We start from the raw sequence: 14,809 nt of genomic DNA on the forward strand, positions 1-14,809 counted from the left end.
GTTCCTAACCTGAGATGCTCTAAATGTCAGATTTGGCCATACCACCGGCCATTAAAATTCCTACACCAAGAAGAAATGCAGGCGATAAATGGGTATTATTTGGACAAACATTTTATACTAGAATTGACATGTTGTTAAATTTTCACGCAATTTGGGTGCATAGATCCTGTGAAATGAGTACCCAGAACCACCTCTGGCCGCATTAACGCCCTTGATACGACTGGGCATTGAGCCACAGACCTTAGATGGCGTGTAGAGATACAGCTGCCCATGCAGCTCCAACACGATACCACAGTTCATCAATAGTAGTGACTGGCATATTGTGATGAGCCAGTTGCTCGGCCACTTTTCACCAGACATTTTCATTTGGTGAGAGATCTGGAGAATGTGCTGGCCAGGGCAACAGCCGAACATTTTCTTTACCCAGGAAGGCCCGTACAGGACCTGCAACATGCGGTCGTGCATTATTCTGGTGAAATGTGGGGTTTCGCAGGGATGCAATGAAGGAAAATCCCCACCTTGGTTTAACATCGCAATTCGGAGAATGCTGAGAAAGCAAAGGCAGTTGCACTCGCGGTACAAGAAATATCGGGAGAATGAGGACAGTCAAAAGTTTGTAGAGATTCGTGCTGCTGTAAAAAGAGCGATGCGCGAAGCATTCAATCACTACCACCGACGTGCCGTAGCAAAAGATCTTGCTGAAAACTCAAGGAAATTCTGGTCTTCGGTAAAATCGGTAAACGGGTCGAAGGCCTTCGTCACTCATTGATCAGTCAGGCCTGGCAACGGTAGACAGCAAAACGAAAGCTGAAATTTTAAATTTAACATTTGAGAAATCTTTCAAGCAGAAGGATCGTACAGACATACCGCCGTTTTGAGTCTCGTACAGATTCCCGCATGGAGGACATAGTGATAGACATCCCTGGGGTTCTGAAGCAGCTGAGTGGGTTGAAAATAAATAAATCGCCAGGTCCTGATGAGATTCCAATTCGGTTTTACAAAGAGTACTCTGCTGCATTGGCTCCTTACTTAGCTTGCATTTATTGCGAGTCTCTTGCCCAACGTAAAGTCCGTGTACGTGACGCATGTATATAAGAAGGGTAGGACGGATCCTCAAAATTACAAACAACCGTAACATCGGTTTGTTGCAGGATTCTCGAACATACTTTCAGTAAGAATATAATGAATTTCCTTGAGGCAGAGAAGTTGCTGCCCATGCATCAGCACGGCTTTAGAAAGCATCGCTCCTGCTAAACGCAACTCTCCCCTTTTTCACATATTTGCGAACCATGGTTGAAGGGTATCAGGCGGATGCCATATTCCTTGACTTCCGGAAAGCGTCGAACTCGGTGCCCCACTGCAGACTCCTAACTAAGGGACAAATGAGAGTGGCTCGAAGACTTCTTAAGTAGCAGAACCCAGTACGTTGTCCTCGATGGTGTGTGTGTGTGTGTGTGTGTGTGTGTGTGTGTGTGTGTGTGTGTGTGTGTGTGTGTGTGTTCATCGGAGGTAAGGGTATCATCTGGAGTGCCTAAGGGAAGTGTGATAGGTTCGCTGTTTTCTATCTACATGAATGACCTTCTGGATAGGGTAGATAGCAATGTGCGGATGTTTGCTGATGATACTGTACTGTGCGGGAAGGTGTCGTCGTTGAGTCACTGTAGGATACAAGATGACTTGGACAGGATTTGTGATTGGTGTAAAGAATAGCAGCTAACTCTAAACATAGATAAATGTAAATTAATGCTGATGAATAGGGAAAAGAATCCTGTAACGTTTAAATACTCCACTAGTAGTGTAGCGCTTGACACAGTCACGTCGATTAAATATTTGGGCGTAACATTGCAGAGCGATAGGAGGTACAAGCATGTTGTGGGGAAGGCGGATGGTCGTCTTCGGTTCATTGGTAGAATTTTGGGAAGATGTGGTTCATCTGTAAAGGAGACCGCTTATAAAAAACTAATACGACCTATTCTTGAGTACTGCTCGACGTTTAGGGGTCCCTATCTGGTCAGATTGCGGGAGGACATAGATTTGTTACTGGTAGGATTGATCATAATGCGAGTGTTACGGAAATGCTTCAGGAAGTCGGGTGGGAGTCTCTAGCGGAAAGGAAGCGTTCTTTTCGTGAATCGCTAATGAGGAAATTTAGAGAACCAGAATTTGAGGCTGACTGCAGTACAATTTTACTGCCGCCAACTTACATTTCGCGGAAAGACCACAAAGATAGATTAGGGCTCGTACCGAGGCATATAGGCAGTCATTTTTCCCTCGTTCTGTTTGGGAGTGGAACAGGGAGAGAAGATGCTAGTTGTGGTACGAGGTAACTTTAGTCACGCACCGTATGGTGGATTGCAGAGTATGTATATGGATGTAGATGTAGGTTAGTGCCACATGTCGTAACACATCTGAAATGTAACGTCCACTGTTCAAAGTGCCGTCAAAGCGAACAACAGGTGACAGACGTATAACCAATGGCATTCGATACCATCAGTCCGTGTGATACGCCAGTATGGCGATGACGAATGCACGTTTCCAATGTGCGTTCACCGCGATGTCGCCAAACACGGATGCGACCATCATGATGCTGTAAACAGAACCTGGATTCATCCGAAAAAATGACGTTTTGCCATTCGTGCAGCCATGTTCGTAGAGTACACCATCGCAAGCGCTCCTCTCTGTGATGCAGCGTCAAGGGTAACCGCAACCATTGTCTCCGAGCTAATAGTCCATGCTGCTGCAAACGTCGTCGAACTGTTCGTGCAGATGGTTGTTGTCTTGCGAACGTCCCCATCTGTTGACTCAGGGATCTAGACGTGGCTGCACGATTACAGCCATGCGGGTAACATGCCTGTCATCTCGACTACTAGTTATACGAGGCCGTTGGGATCCAGCACGGCTTTCCGTATTACCCCCCGAACCCACCGATTCCATATTCTGTTAAGTCATTGGATCTCGACCAACGCGAGCAGCAATGTCGCGATAAGATAAACCGCAATCGAGATAGGCTACAACCCGACCTTTATCAAAGTCTGAAACGTGATGGTACGCATTTCTCCTCCTTACACGAGGCATCACAACAACGTTTCACCAGGCAACGCCAGTCAACTGCTGTTTGTGTATGAGAAATCGGTTGGAAACTTACCTCATGTCACCACGTTGTGGGTGTCGCCACCGGCGCCAACCTTCTGTGAATGCTCTGAAAAGCTAATCTTCCTGTCAGTTAAATTTCGCGCCTGTAGCACGTCATCTTCGTGGTGTAGCAAATTTAATGGCCAGTAGTGTAACATGCTATGCGTGGAAATTGTGGAAGTTCAGCTCACTACTGTAGCAAATTCTTGTACACTTCTTTCGAAATGGATACACTGCCCCGGGGATCGCACAGTATGAAGCAGAAAATGAGGTTTAAACGAAGAAAGAAAAAATTTAATTGTAAGTCAAGAGACAAACTATGGTGAAGCTAAAAAAGCTTGTCACGCAACCTCCAGTAGTTGCTATTTTTTGCATAGTCTCTTGAGAAGCCAATTGCAAAGTGAGATGCATCTATATAAACTCAGACCACAGATCCAAATGAGAGGACGTGCACTCGTTGGTGTTCCTGTGCAGAAAACTCTACACTTGAACCAGGTATCAATTGGAAGCTATCGACGATGGGCCTCGGTTAGATACCACTGCCCACCAGCAGAATCCTGCTAAGCCATCCTCACAACCCAAGCAACCAGCTCCTCTCCACAAGTAAGGAAAACTTTCTTGAAAAAGTAGTTCAAAGTCGAAGAAAGTGGCAGTTAAACCTTCAGATTGGCAAGCACTCACCACCCCCCCTCCTCCTCCTCAGGTGGGTACTTCACGATATGGATTTCCAATTGGGGAGCCACGGAACTGGGCATATGCTAACTTTCCCCCGGCCCACCTGTTTAATTCAACGCCCACAAGGGAGATAGACTAGACTAACCGTCACTAATCAATGGCTCCCATAGGGACTTCCATGTAGTAGGGTTAAATGAATATCGATAACATTTGGCAGAATTAGAGATCGTTGTCCAGTAGAAACCGTTCCACATCTGCTTGCAAGAAACGCGTCTTAGTCGCTGACACATCTGCATTAAGGGGTTACGACCCCTACAGGAAGGACCATATTACTGGAGACAGAGGTAATGGCAGACTGGCTGTTTTCATGATAATGCCATTCCTCTCCTGTCCCTTTAGCACGACCATGCAAGCAGCTGCTGTAAGTCCTAGCCACGTTTCACATCAGTGCATTCTTTGTATCTTCCTCATCATGATCCTCTGTATGCAGATGCACTGACAGAACTCTTGCGAGCATTCCCACGCCCATTACTCCTCGTGGGGAACTTCAGTGCACACAATGAGCTGTGAGGCTCGTCTACAACTTCTTCCAGGTGTTGGATGATTGAGCTTTCTGAATGTAGGTCAGAAGACACACTTTCCCACAGCTGCAGGCCCCTTTTCAGCCATTGACCTTTGTTTTTGCTCGTTCAATGGGAAATGACTACAAATTTACATTTTAGGGAGTCCTTCCCAGTGTAGGATGGTGGCTGACAGACCACGAAGATGGATGGTTGAAAGGGCAAATTGGTTGCAGTACAGTTGAGTCTATTTTTTAACAAAAGGATACTGCACAGGAGACGGTGGCCCATATCATTGTGAGCTCCAACAGGCTGCCCCAGTCCATCCCCCCCCCCCCCCCCCCAATAGTCTAGCAATTACCTCAGACGATGGCCTGTACCTTGGTGGAATGACGACTGTCGATTGGCAATCATGATCAGATGAACAGCTCTGCGGAACTTCAAATATTATACAACTACAGAAAACCTTAATGTCTTCAGATCTGTAAGAGCGTGTGTGAAGTGAGTGATAAAAGAAAGGGAGAGGTTCCTGGAAGGAATTCACAACTTCCATTAATCAGTCCACTTTTACAATGTAGAAGTTTGCGAATTAATAACGTGCATCAGGCAAGGGCAGTATACACCCCCTTACATACAGCCTTGACGAGAAATGGAGTTTGTGTGGACGCGCCTAAAGACATGAGTCAAGCTTTAGCTGAACACTTTAGTCACTGCGTCATCCAGACATGTTCCTGCGTTTTAGGGTTTTCTGAAAGACTACAGACATCAGGAAGCTCCATTTTTTCTCTTGTAATGAGGAAGTCTGCAACCTTCCATTCGTCATGTGGTAACATGGATAACATCTGTCTGCAGCCAAAGGCACTGCTCCAGGACCTGTTGAGATTCATTATGCCATGCTCCATCTCCGCCTTGAAGCTAAAGACAGTTCCTCTAGTTTCAATCAGGTATCGTTTGATGGACATTACCCATCAACTTGGAAGGAGGCAATATTAATTCCATTATGGAAACCAACAGAAGACCGTAGCGCCACTGTCAGAGTGTAGCTCCTACCAGTTGTATAAGACTATTGAATGCATGGTTAACTGCTACTTTGTATGGGTGCTCAAATCCCAAGGTTACCTGAGCCGCTCCCAGTGGGGGTTTCAGGCACTACTGGTCCACCCTTGACAGCTTAATTATACTAGTCAGCGATACGGGAGTCCTTATGCCAAAACCATTTGCTTTGTTTTTTGATCTCCAAAAAACTGTAACTCATTGGAGGTAGATCATCCTTTGGCAGCTTCATACATGCGGTCTATGTGGAAAGCTGCCACTTCTTATCAAATCCTCCCTCGAGGACTTGCACTTTCGATACTGCGTTGGTAATGCTTTGTCTAGCTGTTTTCGAGAAAATGGGTCCTCAAAGGCAGTGTACTCTGTGTCCCATTGGATGGCATTGTTGTCAAGGCATTTCATCATCAGTCAGGAGCCCTGACAAATACTTTTTGTGAATGTCTACTGCAATCTTCTACCATTCCTCCTATCTTGCAATGAAAAGGCAGCTACAATTGACCTCGAGGTGGCTGGAAACCTGGTCCAGGAAAACTAGTTTTTGGTTATCACCAGAGAAGACTACATGTTTGTTTTAATTGCGCTCATGGAAGTTTTAACCAACAAGTCTAACAATGGGGGGGGGGGGATATTTTACGTTTTTGGTGAACTGGGCTTTTGGGTTTGACTCGAAACTAACTTGGCTCCCACACCTGAAATACCTACAAACAAAGGGCTTCCAATCATTGAATATTTTGAAATGCTTTAGCAAAAAAGTGTGGGAAGCTGGCAGGTCCTGCCTCCTGCAATTTAATAGGTCATTTGTTTGTTCATGTTTAGAGTATGGCAGCGTGGTTTGTGGATCGGCCCCTAGGTCCTGCCTAAAGATGTTAGATGCTGTCCGCCATGAGGGCATTGAGATATCGACTGGACCCTTTTGGACCAACCCAGTTTAGGGTCTGTGTGCAGAGGCTGGTGAACCACCACTCTAGGTTCAGCGACATAGTCTCTTGGCTCAACAGCCACTGAAAACCTTACTAGCACCTCAGTTTTTGGCATTTGGTGCAGTGGACTAACACAACTTTGAATGGCTGTTCAGGAATAGCCTCCACTCAACCAAGCCATTTGGAATGTGTGATGCTGAATGTCTCAAGAATCTGGATCTAACCGACCTCCAAATACAGTCACGGATGGAATCTGCTGACAGCCTGGTGTCTTCAGAGACCCAGTGATTTTTAGGTGGACACAATAGGAGAAAACTTGTACTCCAGGTGACGTTTTCACAACTTTCTCTTAAAGTGCCAGGTCTGCAACATTGGTCATATAAATGGACCCCAGCAAGAGAATGTCCTGAGTTGTTACGCTGTTTTCCCTCTTAGGATTTTCAAAGTGAGTCTTCAGAAACAATTTATAAATTATGATGCCACGTTACATGACATTGTGATGGCACGGGAGGATTCAGAAATTACTGTACAAGGTTTCTTGTCTGTACCGACCCATTTAGTGCACTACAAGCACTTCATCAAATGTATCCAACAGACCAGTTGATTTAGCTTATCAGTGACTCCTTACAATGACTCCTTACAATGGCTCCAACGCCATGACAAGGACATGATCTTTTCGCTGGGTACCTGGCCACATCAGGATACAGGAAACAACATGGCTGATAAACTTGCCAAAGGGAGCATGTTGTGATGGTGTTGTCTGGCAGTGTTCCATCCCATTGCACATTGTCATCTCATTTTCTAACAGATGATCACACAGGCATGACGAACTTAACGTCAGTCTCAAAGCTGGAAGGAGGTTCTGCTTGCCTGGCTGTGCATCGGATACAGCCCTTTAACACATGGCTTCCTTTTCCCATTGAGATTCACCACACTGTGAGGTTTATGGTATGCCGCTTTTAGCTTAGAAAGGTGTCTTTCATTCTGAAGTCAGGGTGGCTCTGTCTCGATGGAGATCTGCCCACCATCCTCTGATTCCAGTGTTAAGAGTGGTGACATTCTGTGAACAGTCAGGCCTCATCCCTAAACAGGTGAGGAGGCAGACTTTAATGCATTATAAACTGCAGTACATGGGGTGACTACCTTCGTCCCCATCTGTGATATTGGTATGCTGACTTTTCGTCAGGTTGGCGGTGACCGTGATGTTGAGTGCACCTCACCTAAAATCGGCAATCACACTGGTGGTCATGCCAACATGGGCGCCTCATTAGTTACATTTGTATGCAGAAAACTTAAATCTCTTCCCGTCTTATGTCTTGTCATGGGATGAGTCGGGCAAGGAGATGGTTTGCCCACTTTTTGGTATGCTGCAGAACTGATGGAGATGCTTTAGCAAAAATGAAATCTCTCTTTTTGAAAATATTGAGGATAGGTTCGCAGAAGTTGCTGCAATTGAGAACAAGAGATATACCTATTGATCAAAGCTTAAAATGTTATGAAACAAGCACTAGAAGCCTATGAAAAGCTAGCTGAGATAAGTTCCCATAATAAAATGAACAGGGTTCAGCCTCGCCTTCCAGTGACTTTCGATACATCCTGCTGTAGTAACGACGCTTCTTGTGTGATGTACAGAAGGATGATGCAAGAGTACAGATTTGCGAACAACCCTCTGCACGTGTAAACTGCTGAGAACACTACCTCCCTCGTTCCCTGATATGTTTATTTTTCAAGAGGGAAAAGAATATACAGGCTCATTAAACACTTGACATTGTTATATCAAGGAGTTATGAGAAAGTATGACTCCATTTACGAAGAGCACGAACCCCACATCTAGTCCGATATCAAGGTCTCAGCCACTCCTGTCGTTGGCCAAATGTCGTTTACTATTTTTCAGTCAGGAAGAGGACACCAACTCTCGACCACCAATACCATAGAACTGGTTGTAAACACCCCATCGACATATTGCCTTGTCCTCCTCGAGCAACGCTCCTTTTCTGTGGAGGATGTCCATACAGGAAACACCCCACAAGGATAAGGATAAACTGAATGTTTAACCCAATCCTGCTGCTCCAGTTTACCTGACAGCCCCCACCTGCGATGTCGATTGAACTGTGAAGGCTGCAATCGCTAATTAGCCATACTTTGTCAATGGCTAATTTATCTTCAGTTGGCGTGCCACTTGAGGAGTGAAAAATCTCAGGAACGGAACCCTCTCACTCAAAATGGCGTTGTCAGACAGGGAGCATTTGGAGGAGGCTGCATGCTCATATGCTCTTAGCTTTGTCTGTTCATGCCCATTTCTCAGTTACAGTAACAGTATGTACTACTTACACGCACAGGTCTGTAATCTATAAAGAGCTGGTGTAGCTGATGGAACAGCTGCCTCCACCCTGCCTCATACTGGGAGACTTTAGTGTCCACCAACTTTTGGGCGGCAGCAAAAATACATCTGGCAGGGGCAGGTAATACAGCAATTAATTTTAGTACAACACATTGAACACACTCAACCATAGGCACTACAGCCTGCAGCGCACGTATCTCGCCTTTGATCCAGTGTATGTCCAGGGCGACCACTTCGATATAACTTTGTCAGACCATCAACCACCAACCAAGACACCACATGATAGCTTTGAAGAAAAAAAAGTCCACCTCCAATGCTTTTCCTCTTGAATCCAGTCAAGAGCATATCGAAGGAATTGGACAAGATACACTGCTGACAGTTTTTATGCCAACTGCACAAGGAATGATGTCCCATTCTTTGAGTGACCGCTTACAGAACCCTGTGCTATGAAGAAATAGCTTAAAGTATATAAGTGGCATGCGATTTTATTTAAAATGATGCAAGCATTATTAAAATGCTTTAATTAGATGTATGTATTATTTATTCGCTCAAAATATTCTAGAGAATTACTAAAAGTCAGTGAACTGGTAACTGAAGTTCCCTTTGGTCAGCTGGAAACATGATCTTGGTTTATTTTCGCACGTAGAATCCTCAGCCTGTAAAAGTGGAATTACTGTAATCTGTTGACGATGGATGTCTTTGCTGAATACCTTGATTTTGAGGTATGAGTGGGTTAATATTTCTACTGATAAATTGACTGATGGCATATTTGCTGGGAAACAACCAGAACTGAATGTCCAAGAATTCTTTGGCAGTGCTCAACATATAGAGACTTTGGATAAAAAATGTTTTATACCTTGAAATACAGATACACTCAAGACAGTAGTACACATAGAAGAAACTGAAATAGCAGACATGAATTGTGTAGTATATATTACCTTTAAATAATGAAAGCAGTAATGTCAGCAAAGACTAGAACACTTATTTAGCAGAACCGTTAAGTACAGGATTCAGTACCAGTTGTGTTCCAATCAAAGTAAAGTTACAATAGTTGCATAATCTTATTACAAGTCACTTTCTAATGTGAAGTGATACAGCCACAGCCTCTAACTTGTTGAGGCGTTCAGTGAAAACTTTTCACAGTACCTTTGAAAAGTCCTTTAAACAACTGAAAAGGTGATTCACCTTTTCTTTTAACGTATGGTAATTTTGGAAGACTGTGGTACTCAAAAGTGTTTTGTTTGTTTTGATTACTGAGTAGGACTGTAGTGCGCTGATTAAGATAACTGCAGCCTAATGGGTAGTTAGAGTGGCTAGCACATGTGAACAATGTTGGAAACTATGGTTACAAATTGCTTTAGAGAGACCAGCACTGCAATGGCCTAATAATCGCAGATAGCTTTCCAACATGCGTGAAGGTTCTAAGAAAACATGAAACCCTGAGCAAAACGTTTCAACCATGTTTTCCATTCAGTAATGTATAAAGGCCTTGATGCGGATATTTAAACAAATGACATCGATGTTTACCTAAAACAGTACTATTTCAGAGAGAAGTACAAAGACTTGATGCGATGCTGGAATGACGGTTGTGTAGTGCTGGAATGGGAACAGGGAAGGGGCTGGATGGTTGAGGACAGTGACTAACGAAGGTTGAGGCCAGAAGAGTTACGAGAATGAAGGATGTATTGCAGGCGAAGATACCATCTGCGCTGTTCATAAAAGTTGGTCTTGGTGGGGAGGATCCATATGGCACAGGCTGTGAAGCAGTCATTGAAGTGGAGGATGTAATGTTTGGCAGCGTGTTCAGCAGCCGGGTGATCCACTTGTTTCTTGGCCACTGTTTGTCAGTGGCGATTCATGCAGACAGACCGCTTGTTAGTTGTCATGTCCACATAGAATGAAGGATAGTGGTTGCAGCTCAGCTTGTAGGTCACATGACTGGTTTACAGGTAGCCCTACCTTTGATGGGATAGGTGATGTTTGTGACTGTACTGGAGTAGGTGATGGTGGGGGGATGTATGGGACAGGTCTTGCATCTAAGTCTATTACGCGGTATGAGCCATGAGGTAAGTGGTTGGGAGCAGGGGTTGTGTAAGGATGGACTAGTATATTGTGTAAGCTCGGTGGATGGCAGCATACCACTGTGAGAGGGGTGGGAAGGATATTCCGCAGGACATTTCTCGCCTCAGCACGACGAGAGGTAGTAGAAACTCTGTCGGAGAAAGTAATTCAGTTGCTCTAGTCCTGCGTGGTACTGAGTTACGAGGGGAATGCTTCTGTGGCCGGATGGACTCACAGAGGTAGTGGGAGACTGGAAAGGTGTGGCATGGGAGATTTCTTTTTGTACAAGGTTGGGAGGATAATTACAGTCTGTGAAGGCTTCAGTGAGACCCTCAATATATTTCGAGAGGGACAACTCGTCACTGCACATGCGACGAACATGGGTGGCTAGGCTGCACGGAAGGGACTTCTTGGTATGTTAACAGGCAACAGCCGTCGAAGTGAAGGTATTGCTGGAGGTTAGTAGGTTTGATATGGACAGAGGTACTGATTTAGCCATGTTTGAAGTGGTAAACATCTAGGAAGGTGGCTTCTTCGTAGATGTTGGCTCCTTCCCAACCCCTTACCTCATGGCTCATACCCTTGTGATAGACTTAGATGCAAGACCTATCCCATACATCCTCCCACCACTACCTACTGCAGTACAGTCACAAAAATCACCTATCCCATCAAAGGCAGGGCTACCTGTGAAACCAATCATGTGATCAACAAGGTGAGCTGTGACCACTGTGCTGCATTCTATGTAGGTATGACAACCAACAAGCAGTCTGTCTGCATGAATAGCCACTGATAAACTGGAGCCAAGAAACAAGTGGACCACCCGGTTGCTGAACACACTGCCAAGAATGACATCCTTCACTTCAATGACTGATTGACAGCCTTTGCCATATGCATCCCTCCCATTAAGACCAGCTTTCCTGAACTGTACAAGTGGGAACTTTCCTTGCAAAACATTCTACATTCCCATAACCATTCTGGCCTCAACCTTCGTTAGTCACTGTCCTCACCCACCCAGCCCCTTCCGAGTTCCCATTCCAGCACTACACACCTGTCATTCCAGTATCACACCGAGTCTTTTTACTTCTCTCTTTTCGCAATTCCCCACCCCTCCCCCACCTCTCCCTTGCCCTCCGTCTAACCTGCAGCATTTCACTGTCCGGCACCTTGTTGACAAAGGCCTTAATGGCCAAAAACTTTGTCACTGTCTTTTTTTTTGTGCCTATCTGCGACTCAGCATCCCCCCTATATGGCGAGTAGCTTTTCATAATATTATTACATTCCATCATGGATTTTACATTTTCGATTATATCTAACATTCATATTATTATTTCACCATCAAGAGTCATAAATTGGAAACTTAAGATAAACCACACATTTGAATATTTCCAATAAGAGCCGCGCAGTGTGGCCGCTAGGTTAGAGGCGCCATGTCACTAATCGTGTGGTCCTTCATGCTATAGGTTCGAGTCCTCCATCAGGCATGGGTGTGAGTGTGAGTGTTGCGTTACTTAGTTTAAGTAGTGTGTAAGTCTAGGGACCGATGTCCTTAACAGTTTGGTCCCTTACACACACACACACACACACACACACACACACACACACACACACACACACACACACTCTTCCAGTAAGATAATAAATTTTTGCCTCTTGGAGTTGTTTTCTTCCAGTACTCCTGCTACTCCCCCCTGAAGGTCAAAACTGTTCAATATATGTACATTCAGCACAAGCTGATACACAATTGTCTAAACATTAAGAATAATACTTCTTGATATCCTGGTGAGGGTGCAACCCTCTCACCATGTGTGTGGCAGGATACCCCACAAAATATGACTCCGGATGCTGTATTTGTAGATGTAGAACTGCTGCCAATTATTGTTCTGTGTATGTAATGATGATCATGGGTATGTACACAATAGCACCTTTTCTCCAATTTGTAAATTCTCTTCCTGTTGTTGTCATAATTACTTTTCCTCTTTCCCACCTTTTCAGTTATGCTTACGGGTACTATTAATGCTTTATTCTCCCACTGTATCTCTTCATTTGTGGTGTCTGGTATCCTTTCCAATCATTCATTTCTTTCTCCTTTCTTGAATACAAGTTCCACTGGTGTGAAGTCAGTTGAAGTGTGGGGCAAGTTATCAACTGTTTGCTCAAAATCGCCTAAATAGTTAATCGCCAGAGTTTGCCTATTGGAGCCCTAAGGCTCTTTGAAATGATACAATCTACAAAAAGTGCATTTCGTTGAATTTTCTTCTGGATGATAGTGTGAGAATGATATCTAATACTAGCTTTGTTCAAAGCATTTCTCCGGCTGTAGCATGTATAGCTGGGTGCATTACCGGCTAATATTGCCTGTCTTACCCACATGTGGAATATGGTCATCATTTGGTTAATAATGGATTTGCTTGTGTCAGATTTGTCTGGATGTAAATTAACATATTTTGCGGGTATTTCCATAAAACCTGTATGTTTTCATCCAACTCTTGCCCTAGACAAAGGGCCACAAATGTCAACAGATACGAGGGGTAAATGTTTATCAGGTAAAAGTAAGTGTAAAAACCCTTGGCTGTCCCTATTGCTAGGTTTTGTTTTCCCAAACACTACATGTTTTTAGTACTCTCAGGTCTTTCCTAGATAGGTTATTTATTCACATATTTAATTACGCTGAAGTGATCCCATGGGTAATGTGAGTAAAAAAAAACTTTTATCACATATTATTCAGGAATACACAAACATCTTTTTGGGTATTGTCGCTCTGTCAATGAAATAAAACTTCCTTAACAATTCCAGGTACGTTGAATACTTTATTGATTCTGTTGGGCCGGCCGGCCGGAGCGACAGAGCGGGTGTAGGCGCTTCAGACTGGAACCGCGCGACCGCTACGGTCGCAGCTTCGAATCCTGCCTCGGGCATGGATGTGTGTGATGTCCTTAGATTAGTTAGGTTAAAGTAGTTCTAAGTCTAGGGGAGTCATGACATCAGATGTTAAGTCCCGTAGTGCTCAGAACCATTTGATTTTTAGCACTTGCTCAGATAGTCAAGGTGCTTTGTCTACTTGGGACATGTGGGCAGGACAGTTCTCCTTTACTGTCTTTCTGTCCCTCGGCAGTACTGATCTTGGTTACCTTCTTACCTTAGCAAATATACATGAGCAAAAACTGACATTGCTACGAAGAGAAATCTATATGCAAGTCCTTCTCTCAGATTGTTTCAAGCCCTGTGTACATTCTGCTAAGAATGTATTCACCATGATGAATACACATCTTATCACTGCATTTACTGTATTGAACGCTAACATAGCCTGTATCCAGATATTCTGCAGCCATGTGCCAAGTGCTCTCACTCGCAGGAAACGTAGGCAATGTGGTCTTCTATGGTAGCTTTCGGAAAAAAAATGCTGCAGATAGCATTGACCGACACGCCTATGAGAAGTAAACTCTTTAGGGGAACATTTTTCACTGTGGCATAGTTTGCTGAAATTGGTACTGAAGGGCAACTTCCTGTATTTGCATTCGCATGTTCAGTGACCTCTTTGATCATATCATATCCTCGCATCATTATACCTAAGGGTCTGAACTTCTAGCACATAACGCCTACTCAGTTCCTCGACCTATCCTTCAGGGCATAATTGTTGAGTACAGTTTAGTCTCACTGACGTTGCTCATCTCGATGGATAACATCATCAACTATACTGAGATTGTCGGTGTCTGTTCCTTCCAGTCATGAATACTTGAGGGCTGTGGATCTATCGAATTTTGATTGCATTGTGGACGATTATTACTAGTTACAACCAGGATTACACATACTCATTTACATTGCTTGTTTTTCTTTTGAATGAAACTGTTCCCATTGCTGTTTGGTTTTTGGATATAGTAGTGTCCATTTTTATTAATATTGTGAGATACCGAACGATTCGCATTTGTTCCTTGCACAGAGTGATTGTTCCTTGCACAGAGTGATTGTTACCATTTGCATAGCCATTGTATTTGTTCGCAGCTTGCACATAAAAATTGCCTTGGTATGTTTTCGGCCACCAATCTTGTTGGATTAGGCCCATATAGGCC

Source organism: Schistocerca gregaria, chromosome 2 (genome assembly GCF_023897955.1).
Source record: "Schistocerca gregaria isolate iqSchGreg1 chromosome 2, iqSchGreg1.2, whole genome shotgun sequence".
Taxonomy (NCBI): Eukaryota; Metazoa; Arthropoda; class Insecta; order Orthoptera; family Acrididae; genus Schistocerca; species Schistocerca gregaria.